This window comes from Diprion similis, chromosome 2, assembly GCF_021155765.1.
Source record: "Diprion similis isolate iyDipSimi1 chromosome 2, iyDipSimi1.1, whole genome shotgun sequence".
NCBI lineage: Eukaryota > Metazoa > Arthropoda > Insecta > Hymenoptera > Diprionidae > Diprion > Diprion similis.
The window spans coordinates 15,444,009-15,458,424 of NC_060106.1; the positions used below are offsets into that span (position 1 = coordinate 15,444,009).

At 40.6% G+C, this 14,416-nt stretch overlaps 1 protein-coding gene across 1 annotated transcript in view; it reads left to right on the forward strand.

Moving 5' to 3' along the window:
- Positions 1-9,246: 9,246 nt before the first annotated feature.
- Positions 9,247-14,416, forward strand: part of LOC124415974 (cardioacceleratory peptide receptor-like) — a 32,828-nt gene continuing 27,658 nt past the window's right edge. The window contains exon 1 of the mRNA XM_046896749.1: positions 9,247-9,262. The gene's annotated coding sequence lies outside the window, so the exon portion shown is untranslated. The remainder of the gene's footprint in view (positions 9,263-14,416) is intronic.

A 14,416-nucleotide genomic window follows, 5' to 3' on the forward strand; every position in this document is an offset into this window, starting at 1 on the left:
CCTATTAAGGATAATATAATTAATTTGCAAGAGGGCGTTCGGTTTTTCGCCAACACAGCCATTCATCCGAACGTGGCAGGGCGCTTCTTTATGCAACCGACTGAATTCGCTAGACCTCGGAGTATAACGAGAGGCTGAGAAAATACACGATTGACCCTAATTAATTACTTGAGTGCCAGAAAAGCTACCAGCCAGCGAAGCATTGATTAATACGAATATTATGATAATCAGTGAGGAGGACTTAGCCGCCCATATTTTCACCGGCTAGACCTATCGTCGAGAAAATAGAACCAGCCCTGGATGAGCGTGAGAAATGTGATAATGTTGTTAACTCTGCACAGTTGATCATCAGGATTACGTAGATGGAATATTTGACCCGCTTGAACCGAATCTAGTTGAACGTTATTACTGAACAGTTGTAGAGACCATCGGTTCCTGGACTTCGATATTATAAAGTCTGCTGTAGCTGAAGGGGGTGTACGTATCACGTCCTTTCGGAATGAACAGCGTGAATTAGACCAGGGAATCCGGCTCAGAAATCTAATAGCGAGAAATGAAAGGGAGACAGAGAGAGAGAAGAGAGGATGCGAATTGATGATAAAAAAAAAACCAACATAACAGCGGAAGATAATCCGAAGTTCCACTTTCTCCCCTTGTTGATTGCGCAGCAGCTATTCAGAGGTTGAAACTTGTGCCATATGAGTATTATCTCGCAACAGAAGAAGACCGCGATAACAAGTCGTGGGAAGGACCGGTGACATTTCCAGGATGAACGGGATCATTGAAGAAAGTTAACATTCTTCTTGATAGTGGCAAGTTTCTTTGGTGATTGGTTTGTATAATTCAGTTTTTACAAACCACTGAGCGATGATATCTAATCCACCTGATCGAAAGTTGGAAGTCTCAAAAAATTTGGATTGATTCAAAGAACGGGAGAAGTATTAAAACTGAAGAGACTGAAAGCAACTAAATATCACCGTTTTGGAGACGTTCGATGAAGAAATCGGTTCGAGTCCACAGATTGAATATCGCTCCCACAAAACCACTGGCCGTGAAACTCGAACTTGACATCTCGGAAATGTTTATCGAGACCACAATGTGGGGGGGACAAGTATATTATACCTCCGTTTTATCAGAAACAGGAAATTGCGTATACACTCTGTTCTTAGTGAAAGAAAATCTTTCAAATTCTACAACGTGAAGGCCTGCACATAGTTACGCAGTGGTTTTGCATTCAGGGAAAATATAAGAGATTGCATCAAGCCTCATTTACGTTTGGTACAGTTTTATAGAACCTGGTGATGGCTTGAAAGGAGTTTTTTTTGCAGGTTTTTTGCTATGAATGTTTGAATTCTGAATGAAACCAATGAAATCTCTGTACATCATAGTAAAATCGGCGTAGACTTTTCTAAGCGTGTTGAAACGTTTGCGTGGTGAAACAGTTGGACAAAAATTCGGTTCACAGGCAATCTTGACCAGACAGATCCAACCTACTTGCCAATGAAATGAAAACGGTTTCTGGTACAAGGACTGATCCCTGCCGACTACTTTCAGCTCCAGTCTTCAAGCCCCTTTATGGAAATCATCTGGTCTGTCTCATCAGAGAGGATTTGTGTACGAACATGAGGCCTAAGAGCAAAGGGTATCCTTGAATGCAGCGTTCTTCCATTGAACCCTTATTCTTAGTCAATGGAGACGGTCTAGCCAGTAAAAAAATTGGAAATAATAGGTCTGCGTCGCTGGAAGATTAACAATACCTACAAAGACACAAGACGCATAATAATATACAAAAGAGAGTTGAAAATTGTTTAAGCCAGAAAGTATAATATGTTATTCGATGGTTGAAAGAATGCGAGACATTTTTGTATCACGGAATAATTTCAGTTACAGCATTGTCGCAGTTATGGGCCTCTTTCTTAGATGAAAAGAAACAGACACTGGGACGAGGAAATCGTTCGACAATTGTTGTATCTAATGGCATTAGCATGTGAAAACGTGGCTTCCGTACTTCGGTGCCCTTGGTTGGTGGTTATATTACAGGCAAGCGTAAGGTACAGGATAAACAGAATAGTTGAACGTTATTAAAATTCTTTTCGAAGATGGAAGTAGGCATTCCTCCTTACCGTGCATAAATTTTGTATCGCTTGTTTATTAACGGCGTCTCGCGATGATCACGTTGGTGCGATATCTTTCATTCCGACTTTATTTATTAATCATAAGACTTATTGATTGAATATACCACTTTGTACCATTCGACGATCGTAACAACATCGAAGAGACGCCTGTAGCAGGTGCTTTAGGGAAAAAGAAATAGACGAGTATATTTAAAATAAAGTCGGTTCGTTAGATGTTTACAGATATAATAACTAACGTCAAAGATCGCTCAAATGATCAGTCGAGAACGGCCAGTAAATAAATACACGAAACCAGATGTTCCGAGATTCGTTGATTATTGCTCATACGTTGATAGTGTGAAAATGGAAAGTTTACAATTTTTGACGTTAATCAAAAACAGCTGTCAAAACGTGACGGGCATTCGCAACGATATCAGGCTCGATGAAGGCAGACGTTATCCTTGTAAGGTTTACATCTCATTCGTAACATGCCTGTGCATTATAATATAGTCTTGGCAGCAGTGAGGGGGTTGAAAATTCGTCGTCTAACGGACCTACGCCTAGTATAAACATTTACGTTCTACCTCATTCTCGTGAAATTGATGCGGGATAATTTATACGCTGAAACTTGGTCTTGGAAATTCGCTAAGAATAGTTCTGAAAGGATGAAAGTGAATCAAGCTGATGTTGCCCTCTTCACAGCCTAAAATACATCACACATCAATCGCAAGGGGATGAAATTAAGCCTCGCTCAGAGTGAAATTCGTCGGCAGAATGAGGAATGGTGCGAATAATCGTTCACGCTCGGAGCCTCTTTGATTGCAAAATTTAATCGTCTCTCATTCGAGCATGCCAAAGCTGTTTTGGTTTTGTTCTTCCCACCGCCAATTAGCGTTGATACTGCGTTCACTGCTAATCTCGTACTCTCGCAAATTTGTTACGACTGTAACTGACGACGCGAGTCTCGACGCCAAGCATCAATTATCAGTAACTAGATACACTTTTTCTCCCATCCATTTACAGACATTTTTCCAATAACCAAAAAGGATCTCCGAACAGAATCCGACCCTCAAAAGTATTCCCGTAAATTGTTCGTGAAAGCTCGTACTTCAGGATATCTCGATCCTTGTTTCGTCCTCGTCTCCATTGTTCGCGAATTGTAGTCCAAAATGTTTGCCGACACTCGACTTGTCTGTCTGACACCGCGTGGGCAGGTTGATATAAAGAAAAATTGGCACGTGTCTGTTGATAGGTATACCAATATTAATAGACAAGTTCGGAGTAACTAATTTATAGTCGTAGAAACACATCGTTACACGACACAAAGCGATATTTATAATACAGAAGGTTGTGGCTTCCGTGTTGTCGCGCGTCTTGTTGAAATACGCGAAACGCTCCGAACTCGATGTCTCAACTTAAATGGATTGACTTGTTTTTTTCCACTTGATCTTTCCCTTTGATCAACGATCGTCTCGCGTGATTCCCGAGACATTTATTTCCCGTCTTGATACATCCTCGTGAACGAGCTTCAGGGATACTTTCGCCTTAAGTCAGTGCGAGTCGTTTGTTTCGAGAGAATACAACAGAGGCAGATTCTCCTCTTGAGACAAATTACTTACGCCAGAATGTCCCAATCTTACCAAAATGAAAATCCGAATAAATTATGCTGAATATTACGTGAAAAGCAGTCGAAGAATTTGATAACACGATTCGTGTTTTTTCTGCGGCAAAAAAATTCGATCACCGATTAACTTGCCAGAATTACTAATACATTCAACAGAAATTAACTTCGATTACGTTTGACAACAAACGCGATTCGTTTTTGATGGAACGAAATCACCGGCTGGAATTCAACGTTCGTAGGTCTGCCTAGATCTGCCGTATCTAGGTATACAATATTCATCGCACGATTCACGTGCGTATGTAAATGATTGTCAGAGTTGAGGGACTAAAAATTCGCCATGCGGATAGCCTCAGTCTCTCATAAGGAACGGCACGTAGTCACTTAGCCGCAAATGATTGCTCGGCCTTTCGTGCATACGGTATCAGTCATAGCTCGAGGAGCAGGCCTGATAATTTCCTTATCCGAACATACCACTTCCGTCCGAATTCGTACAGCAGGTCATTTTTCTCCTTCTCTCTATTCTTCTCCCCGCAATGAATATTTCCCTTTTTGGTCTCGCTGCGTCACATAACTCGCGGTTATATACGTAGATACATACACACGTTTATTCTAAAAGAGATTAATTCCTGCGATTACGATTAAACGATTCACAAAGTTCCGAATAACGCGCGTAAAGTGGGTGTAGAAGTGAAAGACCGAGGAAAATGAACTCATAGCTAAATGCTGACGCGATGAAAATGTCCTATTTTTCGATACGTAGAATTGTCACGTGCCCGAGATCTCGGCCTCCATTCGCTTCCCCGTAATGTTTTATAAACACAGGGAGTTAGAGGAATGCAACTGGCTCTCCAAGAGGCTGCGAAGAATTCTCGATGTTCTTCACGGCGACACGCGGCCACTTAACAGCAACTAATTACAGAGTCGTTGACGCTCTTTCGGACCACATATAACAACTTAGAATTCACGACGCGAGCTCTCTCGACAGGTGGGTGAGTGCCTCTTTGGTATACATATCTGCATTATCAACGCTTGTCTGTTACCTCATTTCACAGTCTGTCTAATCGAGAAGGGCGACTCGGTGAATTGGGACGAAGACTAATTTCTCGCATAGATTCGCGGTTACGTTATACCCAGAATTAAGATGGACCGAGTTAATTACCCGAGGAATCATTTACGGTGGCTGCAGAATCTGCGAAACTTGCTGAATGGTGGAAAACAGACAACCTTGCGAACTTTGCAGCCAAAGACATGTTCTTACTCAATGTTTTGGCATCCCTTACGGGAATTCGGAGAGTAATGATTAATACCTGAAGATATTCAACTATCGCGTAATCGCCTTTTCCTCATCCCCTTTGCTTTAGTAATAAATAGGTATAAAAATGATAAAAGTAGAGGTAGAAATCGATTTAAAGTTCAAAAAAGTTTCAATTCGATTTAAAGATTCGATTTCAGAGACTACGACGATATTTTTCAAAGACAATAATCACCAGCTGAAAATTACTTCTGAAAAGACATTGACGAGATGACTTCGGATCACTCTTATCTGCAACCCTGAGGTCGGCTTCACGTACAGCAAGACACGATCTACCCACGCAGACTGGAAAGCCTCATGATATATCATCCGCATTGTTCACAGACTTTCTGCCCTGAATTTTCCAGCAGTTACCAAGCCCTGCCGTCCTTTTTTATAGTGCAAAAAGAGTTAATAACTACGCGTGTATTTCACCGAGCTTGAGGTGCTCCATGAATTGAGGAACAAAAAATTTGCAGTTACTTACCCCGTATGATCATATTGTTGGGGAACGCCTTAATCAAGGAAAATTGTTGTAAAAAATTGTTTGCAATTAATTTTTCAACAGAACGAGTAAAACTTTTCTTCAGTTCACGACTCCGTTATTTTATTCTACGAAACTCTCCGACTTATGCGTCAAACTCCATGATTCTTCGTTAAACTATGAATTTTTTTTAATTCATTTAATCTTCACGATTCACGTTATGGGTTTAAACTTTTTTTTTTCTCTTTTTCCATTGGAATGCATTACATTCGTCGGATTGAAATTCACGCATACTTTTTTGCCTGATTAGTCGATCCGGATGCTTTTTCGTGCCTCTTAGAATCGGTACAGATTTATCTGATTTCAAAGAAGAACAAATTGCTTTTATCCCAAAGTGGGACAGATGGACTTCACAGGCTCACGTCTTTCACCCAATCAATTAGGCTTAAATTTGTCTCGGAAGTGATGCGGATTTACTTGATTTCGAAGTCAGTACAAATTAGCTTAGACGTACATAAAGTGGTACAAATTGACTTTATTCCAGAACGGTACAATTCATTGATAAAATCATTTCAAACCTTAAATATGTCGCATTGATTTTCTGAAGCTCTCCAAATTACTGGTGACTGAAATGAACTCGCACTTCGATTAATTGGTTGTTCACAAATTTCAAGCGATTAACTCTCACCTGTACATATAAGATAAAACATATTCAATATACGAATAACATGTAATCGAAGAATTGTATTCGAGAAATATACCTTGAATAATTTTCAAACTAGTCAACACATTCGATACAAAGTCGGTACTTCTGAAACAAGTTTTTTTGCACATCTGTAGACACGGCAGGCCGTCTGATCCTTTGATGTCTGATAGAAACATCGGAATATCCAAGATCCGGAGGAATTTTCACTCGAGTTCGCAGCTCTATTAGATACCTATCACTGAAAGAGAAGAGGACCAAAATTGAAATAAATATTCATCGAACTTTCCCGTATTCCTTTGTTAAGTTGAAATATGTCTTACATGAATATCGGAGCTAAATTTGGGAAATCCACTTGAGTCGAACGCCAATCTTGTTTTTTCTTACCACTTGGCACCGGAGCTTCTCGTTTTCCTTTTTCTCTCCTCCATGCTCTGGAGTCTCATCGTCCTCAATATGACAAAAACGCCGACGCACCGCGTACTCGCGATTATTCAACAAACTATCAATCAAGCTTGTATGAATTCACATAAGGACATACCGGTACCCGAGCTTGGGAACTGCGTAACCCGCGGGGAGAACGATTGGAATGTCAATATTTGATTTCATTTTTCAAGCCATAGTCTGAACGGTTTTCAAACGCCATTTACGATCCAACAGATCCGTGCCAATTCTTGTACCTCTCGAGAGATCTGTGGGAAAAGTGACAACCTGCATTTTCAGGTATTTGCAACTACAACGCTGGTTTTCGCCGCAGAGTTCATGGAATATTCAAAGTCCCCATCCCGGGACCATACAAAAGCCATACATGTTCGCGGAAATCAATCGAGCGGAAGTCGTAAAACTTCTTTCCGGTAAGTTTGTTCCCGCGCGTGTATAAAGAGTCGTTCTTTTTATTATTCATCCGCACACATATCCGTTGCGCAGGATACGCAGGCTTAAACACTGATCGACGATCGATTTAATCGTTATGTTTTTACTGGGAAGAATGATTTCACTCATCGTAGTATAACCATCAAATTTCAAGGTCAAGAATTTCCAATGATAGTCATTCGAAGAAAATTGCGGGTTTCATTCCTGCCTCCGCTTAAATTCATCGTAATCATCTAGTGACGGCGATCATGTCACTGGAACTGCCGAGGCGCGAGAAAAGGTGGGAGGCGAAGTTGTTAAACAATAAACACGGATCATGACGGAAGCCTTACCGTCATCTTTTACACCGTGTCAACGAATAACTCCGGCAACTATGTGGCGTAAAGTGGCTCGTTATTGTCACTCTAGTTGGCTTCATTGGATGAGTGCAAACGAGCCGAGATATCAAAGCTCATTTTTATCTCAGGTCATTTTTGAATAGTGGCTACCTTTTCGTCTGAACCACATGCTTAGCCGAGCCGGCGAGGTAATTGAATCAGTTGTACCGAATTTTCAGCTTTCGGATAATCGATTATGTCTAACGAAAAGTGAGTGCAAGCAAGTCGGATCGTGATTGTCACTTAACGACTTGATTTGGGAAACAGGTTGGTAGGTATAAAGAACTTACAACGAGGAGATTCACTGGATTTTCATCGACGTTTTGCTCCCGAACAAGGCAAGAGTTAATGAGCTCGTAGTCATGGGATCATCAAACATCGATATCAAAAGATGACGTCAGTGTATAGAAAATTTGAATCCTCGATAACGTTTCAAAAGTGCAACAAACACTTGGGCTAAAGTATTCTGTTTAAACGCCGATCAAGATTCTAACGCATTCTATGTGTAATAAGTCATAGAATATACGATTAACAAATGTATAATCAAATCTCGTATTATTATATATTCCTGATTTCAAAAAAATCTATACAAAACAAGACCACAATCCACGCTGATATTTTTTTCAATTAGTTAAAATCATCATTCAAAGCATTGGAAAATACGTTTCATATTCTGAATGCCCCTTTAGATAATGTGAAATAGAAGGATGCTTCAAGAAAATTACCGCAGTTTTTCCCACGACATTTAATTGTGGAAGAGGATCCTCTTCGTCGGCTGATCGTAAGAATAGGAAGTGAAATATCCTGAATCAGTAAAAACGTCTGGTATTTTGCTGAGTTAAATGAAGATTGACGTCGTCTAACAAGGTGTATTGTACACGCTTCCCGAGCGAAGATAAACCGAGACGATAGGACAGACAGCGAGAGTGAGAGAGACAGATAGAAAGAGAGAGAGAGAGATAAATAGATAGAAAGAGAGAGGGAGAGAGAGAGAGAAACGGAGCCGGGCGCCTGGCCAAATATTTCAACTCCGTTGAGTAAGAAGGATCTGAGTGTAAAAAAATTCATGAACATTCCAGAGGGCTGCGACCGAAAGTGTAAATCTTTTGTCGCCCGACTCGCGTCGGGGTTCAACATCACGGAACGTCGTGTCGTTTCGAACCACTTTCGGCCCCGTTAAGATCGACTCGATCTTCATCCCCGCTAAGCGCTAAGCAGCACCTGTGAAAGTCCTGAAACGATCGTAGTGCAGGTTGGCTTTTCGTTGCGAAATTTTTTTTCCTCTATTGACCTCGCTGCCCACAACGATCAGCGATCACGAGCCGCAGCCTCTTTCCTCGATACTAATATTATTGCACGACGCATCCCTCGATTCGATTCGTCGAAAAATTTACTGGGATCACTTTCCTCCTCGGAGCAACGCGCGCCAAATCCCCATCCCGGTGTCCCGGCGTCCCGACGCAACGTCCCAGAGTTCGCGGCCCGTCGTCAGTACGCCGTTCGCGCGCACGTTGCCAGCACCGGCATCCGTCGATCAAAGCGGTCAAAGACTCCCGTCATCACAGAAACAGAGTCTTCGGATTTTTCGCACCCACACCGAGAGTCGCGAGTGTGTTTTTATTATTCGCACTTTGGCGATTTTAATTCATATATTGCGAAAAGAGCACCTGTAGCCAGTTTTCGTTGAGCTTTTGTGACGTCGGTTTTTCGTTTTTGTTAGTTGTTCACTCAACACCCCTGCCGGTGACCAGCTCCTCAGGATCTGCATTCCCTTCCATTGCATCGTTACTACAAACGTGAGTAACGAGGATTTGATCCTCATCAAATATATTTGTTATAATTATGTTGTTCTTTTTCGTTTTTTGCTTTGTAATAGATTTTAATTAAAATGGTTAAATTTTGTGAAAATTTATGGACGAAGAAGTGGAGAAAAGAAGTTCTTTCGCGATATCACTCCGGTCTGCGATATAATATAGGGCAAGTTACTGCGTGCTCGATATATACGCGCAATTATCAGCGAAGCCTTGTCGCTCGTTTTCTTTTCACAAACAGAGTGAGAACTGTTCACGGTGCAGCGTATATAATACCGATTGTGGTTGTTATTGGTAATCAATCGGTGGTGGATTTTGTGCAGTTTCTCACCCTTAGGGCGATAATGAAACAAGGCAATCAGCCCTGCATTATGCAGCGTGATTAAATTCAGATCAGCGTCATTTATACGAGAAAAAAATACTTGTTTGCATAAGCAAAATAATAAATTCATTGATTTGAAAAATGTAGGTAATCGATATAACTAATCGCTTCGGTTTTTGTACGAGGTTTGGCCATGATGTTGTCTTATATATGTGTACTTATACCGTGACGAACGTGGCGCGCGATATCCTCCGAAATTCAATCAACGTTCCAAAAAATTTACCGTTTTTATACGCAATTAAAATTCTTACGTAGTAACCGTTCGAATTAGCAGCTCCGCGAAGTCTGAGGAATAATTTTTTATGTATCTACACCTTACTGCTGCATAATGCATAAAAATTTCATGATATGTGTAATTCTCGATTTTTATGTCATGTTTTTTTCCGGTGTTTCTCCGAGTGAAAATAATAAGCTCTCGCTGCAATTGTTGAAAGTATTTACTTATATAAACTCAATTTGGATTTATTCCAGTTAGCTTTTTTATTCATGTTTCTTTTTTCTCTCTTGATTTTCTTTTTCTTTTTCTTTTTCTTTTTTATATTGTTTTACGATTTTTCTCATTCAACGCAGTACAGCGCTGTATATACGAAAGGCGGTACCCAAGTGTAGAAAAAAAATTAATTGGTTCGTCACGTATATTGGCAAAACAATTGTGGAACGGAATTTCTTAAGTGGCTTATGTAACGCGTCGTGACTATAGACATTTACAGATTATATAAAGCAAAAATTGTTCTCTAGCAAATACATTCTATTTATCGTGTATCCATAATAAGTCTTTCTCCAACTAGGAACATATCATAATTATACAAGTTAAAAAAATTTCCACATTAGAAACGCTATTCATTGTTTAAACGAAGAAGAGAGAGAGAGAGAGAGGGAGAGAGAGAGAAAAAATAAACTAACGTAATGCGATCGTCACGAATTCTGCCGAATGCGAACGACCGCCATTTCTCGAATTATTACCACCCACATCGCAATTGACTTGAACCATTTTAAAAGAAAGCTTTTAACAAACTCGACTTATACTCCAAAAAGGCACTCATGCCCGACCAACTGCTCGATTGATACCATGTTTATCGTCGAAGGTTATCGAGTTTAGTCGAATGACGCGAGTGAAACACATGCCTGGCTTATGATCAAAACATTTATCGTTATTCAGGCGCTCGCACAGAGAGACAAAAAAAGTAATAAGTAAATACTCGATACAGGATAAGAAAAATAAGAAAAACAAAGAATAAAAATATAAATTATAACGTAAGTTCTTTTTTTTTTTTTTTTTATTATTTTATTTTGTTTGCCTTCATCTTTACTTTTACAAGAGTAATTTTCTTGTCGATAAAACTTGATCGAGTACTGTATACCCTTCTTGTCTTCTATTTCCGTTTCTCTGTCGAAAAAAAATGAGATTGAAAAAAAAAAACAAAAAAAAAAAAAAAGCGGAACGACCGCTCTTTCACTTTCTCATACACAGCCGTAACAAATGTCGTAAATAATGAAATCTCTCTGCTCAAGTATCGCGATACGAGTAGGTATATGTTAATCGAGGACTGAGCAAAATTTCTTCCGGTACACATGAATTCCCAGGGTCTTAGAGAGAAGAAGAGAAACACCATAAAATCGCCCGCTTTGACGGTTGGCATTACGCTAATCCGCGAAAGGACGGCTTTGAAGCGATCCGTTTCATTTCGAAGAGAAACGCCGGCTTCTTCTCGGCGAGCTTTTACACCGGGGACCATTATTAACTGCGTACCTATACTCGAGCAGCAGCGCACCGTTGCAAAAGTCTGAAATAGCACAACCACGTATACGCCAATCGTTCCTTAACATAAACTGCTTACGGAAGTGGCGGGGCTATTATCCCTGTGAATTTGCAATTCATCGGCGGATGCGATCCGGATGAATTGAAACCAATCCGTTTATTCGTCTCTCTTTGAACATCCGGCTGATCAGCCAGGCCTTGCATACGTATATATCGTAAACGAAATTCGCGATCTGCTATTACCACTTTGAACCGAGCCCAAAAACCCTTTTCCATATTCATACAGGACGAGAACTTGTCGGGAAGACAGGAACCCGATAAGCAGTCTGTATCCTCTTTTCGATTAATTTTCATCGATCCGAAGATTCGGGGAAAAATATTGCGAATATTTTCGATCCCTTTGGCGTCGCCAATTCGATTAGAACTTGGCTCGTATTTTTGCGTTAAACTTTTACCAGCGGAAAAGACGTTAGAGAGAAAAAGTAGACGGAACATACGTTTACTGGCTTGAATGGTTTGAAATTTACTTTACTTCACCTCATTCCCGATTTTCGAGGAACGGCTTTTGCCGCCGTGAAAAACGAGACCAAATTACGAAGCCCTTAAGCTCGCAAGAAATATGTTGGTATACCTTGACAATGTGCCTCTACAGCCTATCCGAGATGCCTGACGCATTTTTCACAGCTTCCATTTACCGTGACTGGAATTTTTCACATCAGATTTTGAAGAATTCTGCCAACACTTAAATTGAAAATTGAAACTACGTTCCGTTGCGGAAAAATTTTTATAGCTTTGTTTCGGAAAATGAAACTATCTTTTTCGGTATCTCTCTGCGACGGTATCTGACAGGCTGTAATTTATAGACACCGAGAGTAAGATATCGTTAAGTTTATCGTACACAAAGCTCACCGAGCAGGGATCTGTGTTATTTAGATTTTCATATCCCTGATTGCGATAACCGATTTTACGGTATTCAACAAAAGCCCGATATATACTGGAAACATGTAAAAGAAACGGCTCAGGTAGATTTGTTCCATTTTTACTATAAAGAATTATTTCCTTGAAATTAACAAATATATGTCTACAACATCGACAGCATCCCGCAGAATTTCCTATTCATCTGATTATTGCGGAATCCAGAAAAAAAAATTTCTTCCAGGAATGGATCGTTAATCGGTACGCGATTGCATTATAATATCCTGCAAAAGAATAAATACAAACGAACAAAAGTGTTTTTGAATCCTAAAATTGTGTAGCCTTAAGATCATCAATAATTCCTCATTCTCTTAATGATGCCCAAAAAATTTCACATCTACTTCCGTAATTCTCTGATCCTCTTATTTTCCAATAAGCAAGGCTCGAAAAAAGTGAAAAAAAATATCAATTCATTCGTTGTTTTTGAGCACACTGAAAAAAAATTTTCAGTCCTAAAATGTTTTATAATTCCCCATTGAAAAAAAGCACACGCGTATATGAAAAAAATTAATAAAGAATTAGATGACAAAAAATGTTTGCATTTTCAAAATAATCCCAACTTTTTACATCTCAGAGAGCAAACGTTGATCATCAGTACCTACAGTAAAAACCATTATTTTCTAATACGTTTTGACATAAAAGTAAAAGTCTGTGCACAAAAAAATATAGCTAGATAACTTGACGCCACGGTCAAGAGTAGGTACTGAAAATAATATACGTTTCAAAAAAATATGTAAATTGAAAAACCAGGCAATCATTTCGAGAACCTGAAGATTGATGAAATGAACTCTTTTCCAGAACTCTTTACGGTCAATTGGACGTTTGAACATATTGAAAATATGCACAAGTTTCACGAACATTTCATAAAACCCGGGTTTATTGGAGGGGGGGAATAAAAATTGGAAGATTGAATTCTAAAACCAAACGAACAAAAAAATGCGAGCCTTTTACGTTACCCTATATCGACTGAACTTTACATTTATCTCAATACGCGCCTTTGCTTAGACGAGCTTCTCAGGCAAGATCAATGCACGACGACGTATCTCTTAAATCGGAGTTTCTCATTGTCCCAGATCAGCGATTTGCGAAGATTTCAGCGAAATCTAAAGCGCCTTATCGAGTCACGAGTGGCGTCGCGGCGTCGAAAACGGAGGCAGATAGTCGGCCCTGCACAGCCCTCGAATATCGAGTGTTTTCAAAGTGTCAGCCCCCGCCCTGAGACTCAAACATTCCCGATTTCGCCAGTCGCGATTGACCCGAAGCCGCTGAGCTTAAGCCCGAAAAATTCGCGAAGAAGGCTGACCTCAACGGAGGAGAAAAGTGATCTGACCAACGGTGTGGGGGGGGGGGGGGGGGAGGCTTTTCCCCCGAATCGCTTCGCGACCCCCGACTCGTCTTCGAGTTTCAATAACTTGGCAATTTGCACAACTATAATAGAAATCTCTCTCAACGACAGAACGACGCGAGAGCGCGTGCCCAAATCGGGACATACGACGGCCATAAGCCATTCGGGGAAAACTCTAGGCCGAATGTTGGGTGAAAGTTGAGTCAAATGTGGGAATGACGGTGACATTCATACGACGTCTTGCGCCCGAAGCCTCTATCACGGGGATTTCATTTCCTCAGGCAGCTCGTGGGAGGAACTCATCAGTTGTTCGCAAGCCTCAATCGGAGTTTGTTGACTACGATGTGGATGTGTGCGAATGTCATGCACCACACATGCAATTGGGAGGGGGGGTTGTATATGAAACAAGTGATGCGGGGATGGTGGTTCACCCCTACTAGCGGTATGCCGGAAAACGACCACATTGTCGGCTTAATCATACCCTGCAAACATTTGCCGGAGTAGCAGCTCGTGCTGCCGGATTTCCTGAAGCTTTATCCACCCTTGAAGTCTTCGTAAAGCTCTGTTTGAAAATGTCAACGGGATGAACAACGGCTTGGAAATCGCTAATCCGTGGGGAAGTAGATTCTTGTCGAATGTTCTCTTGTTGCTTTTATTACAAGCCGCGTTCAAGCAATT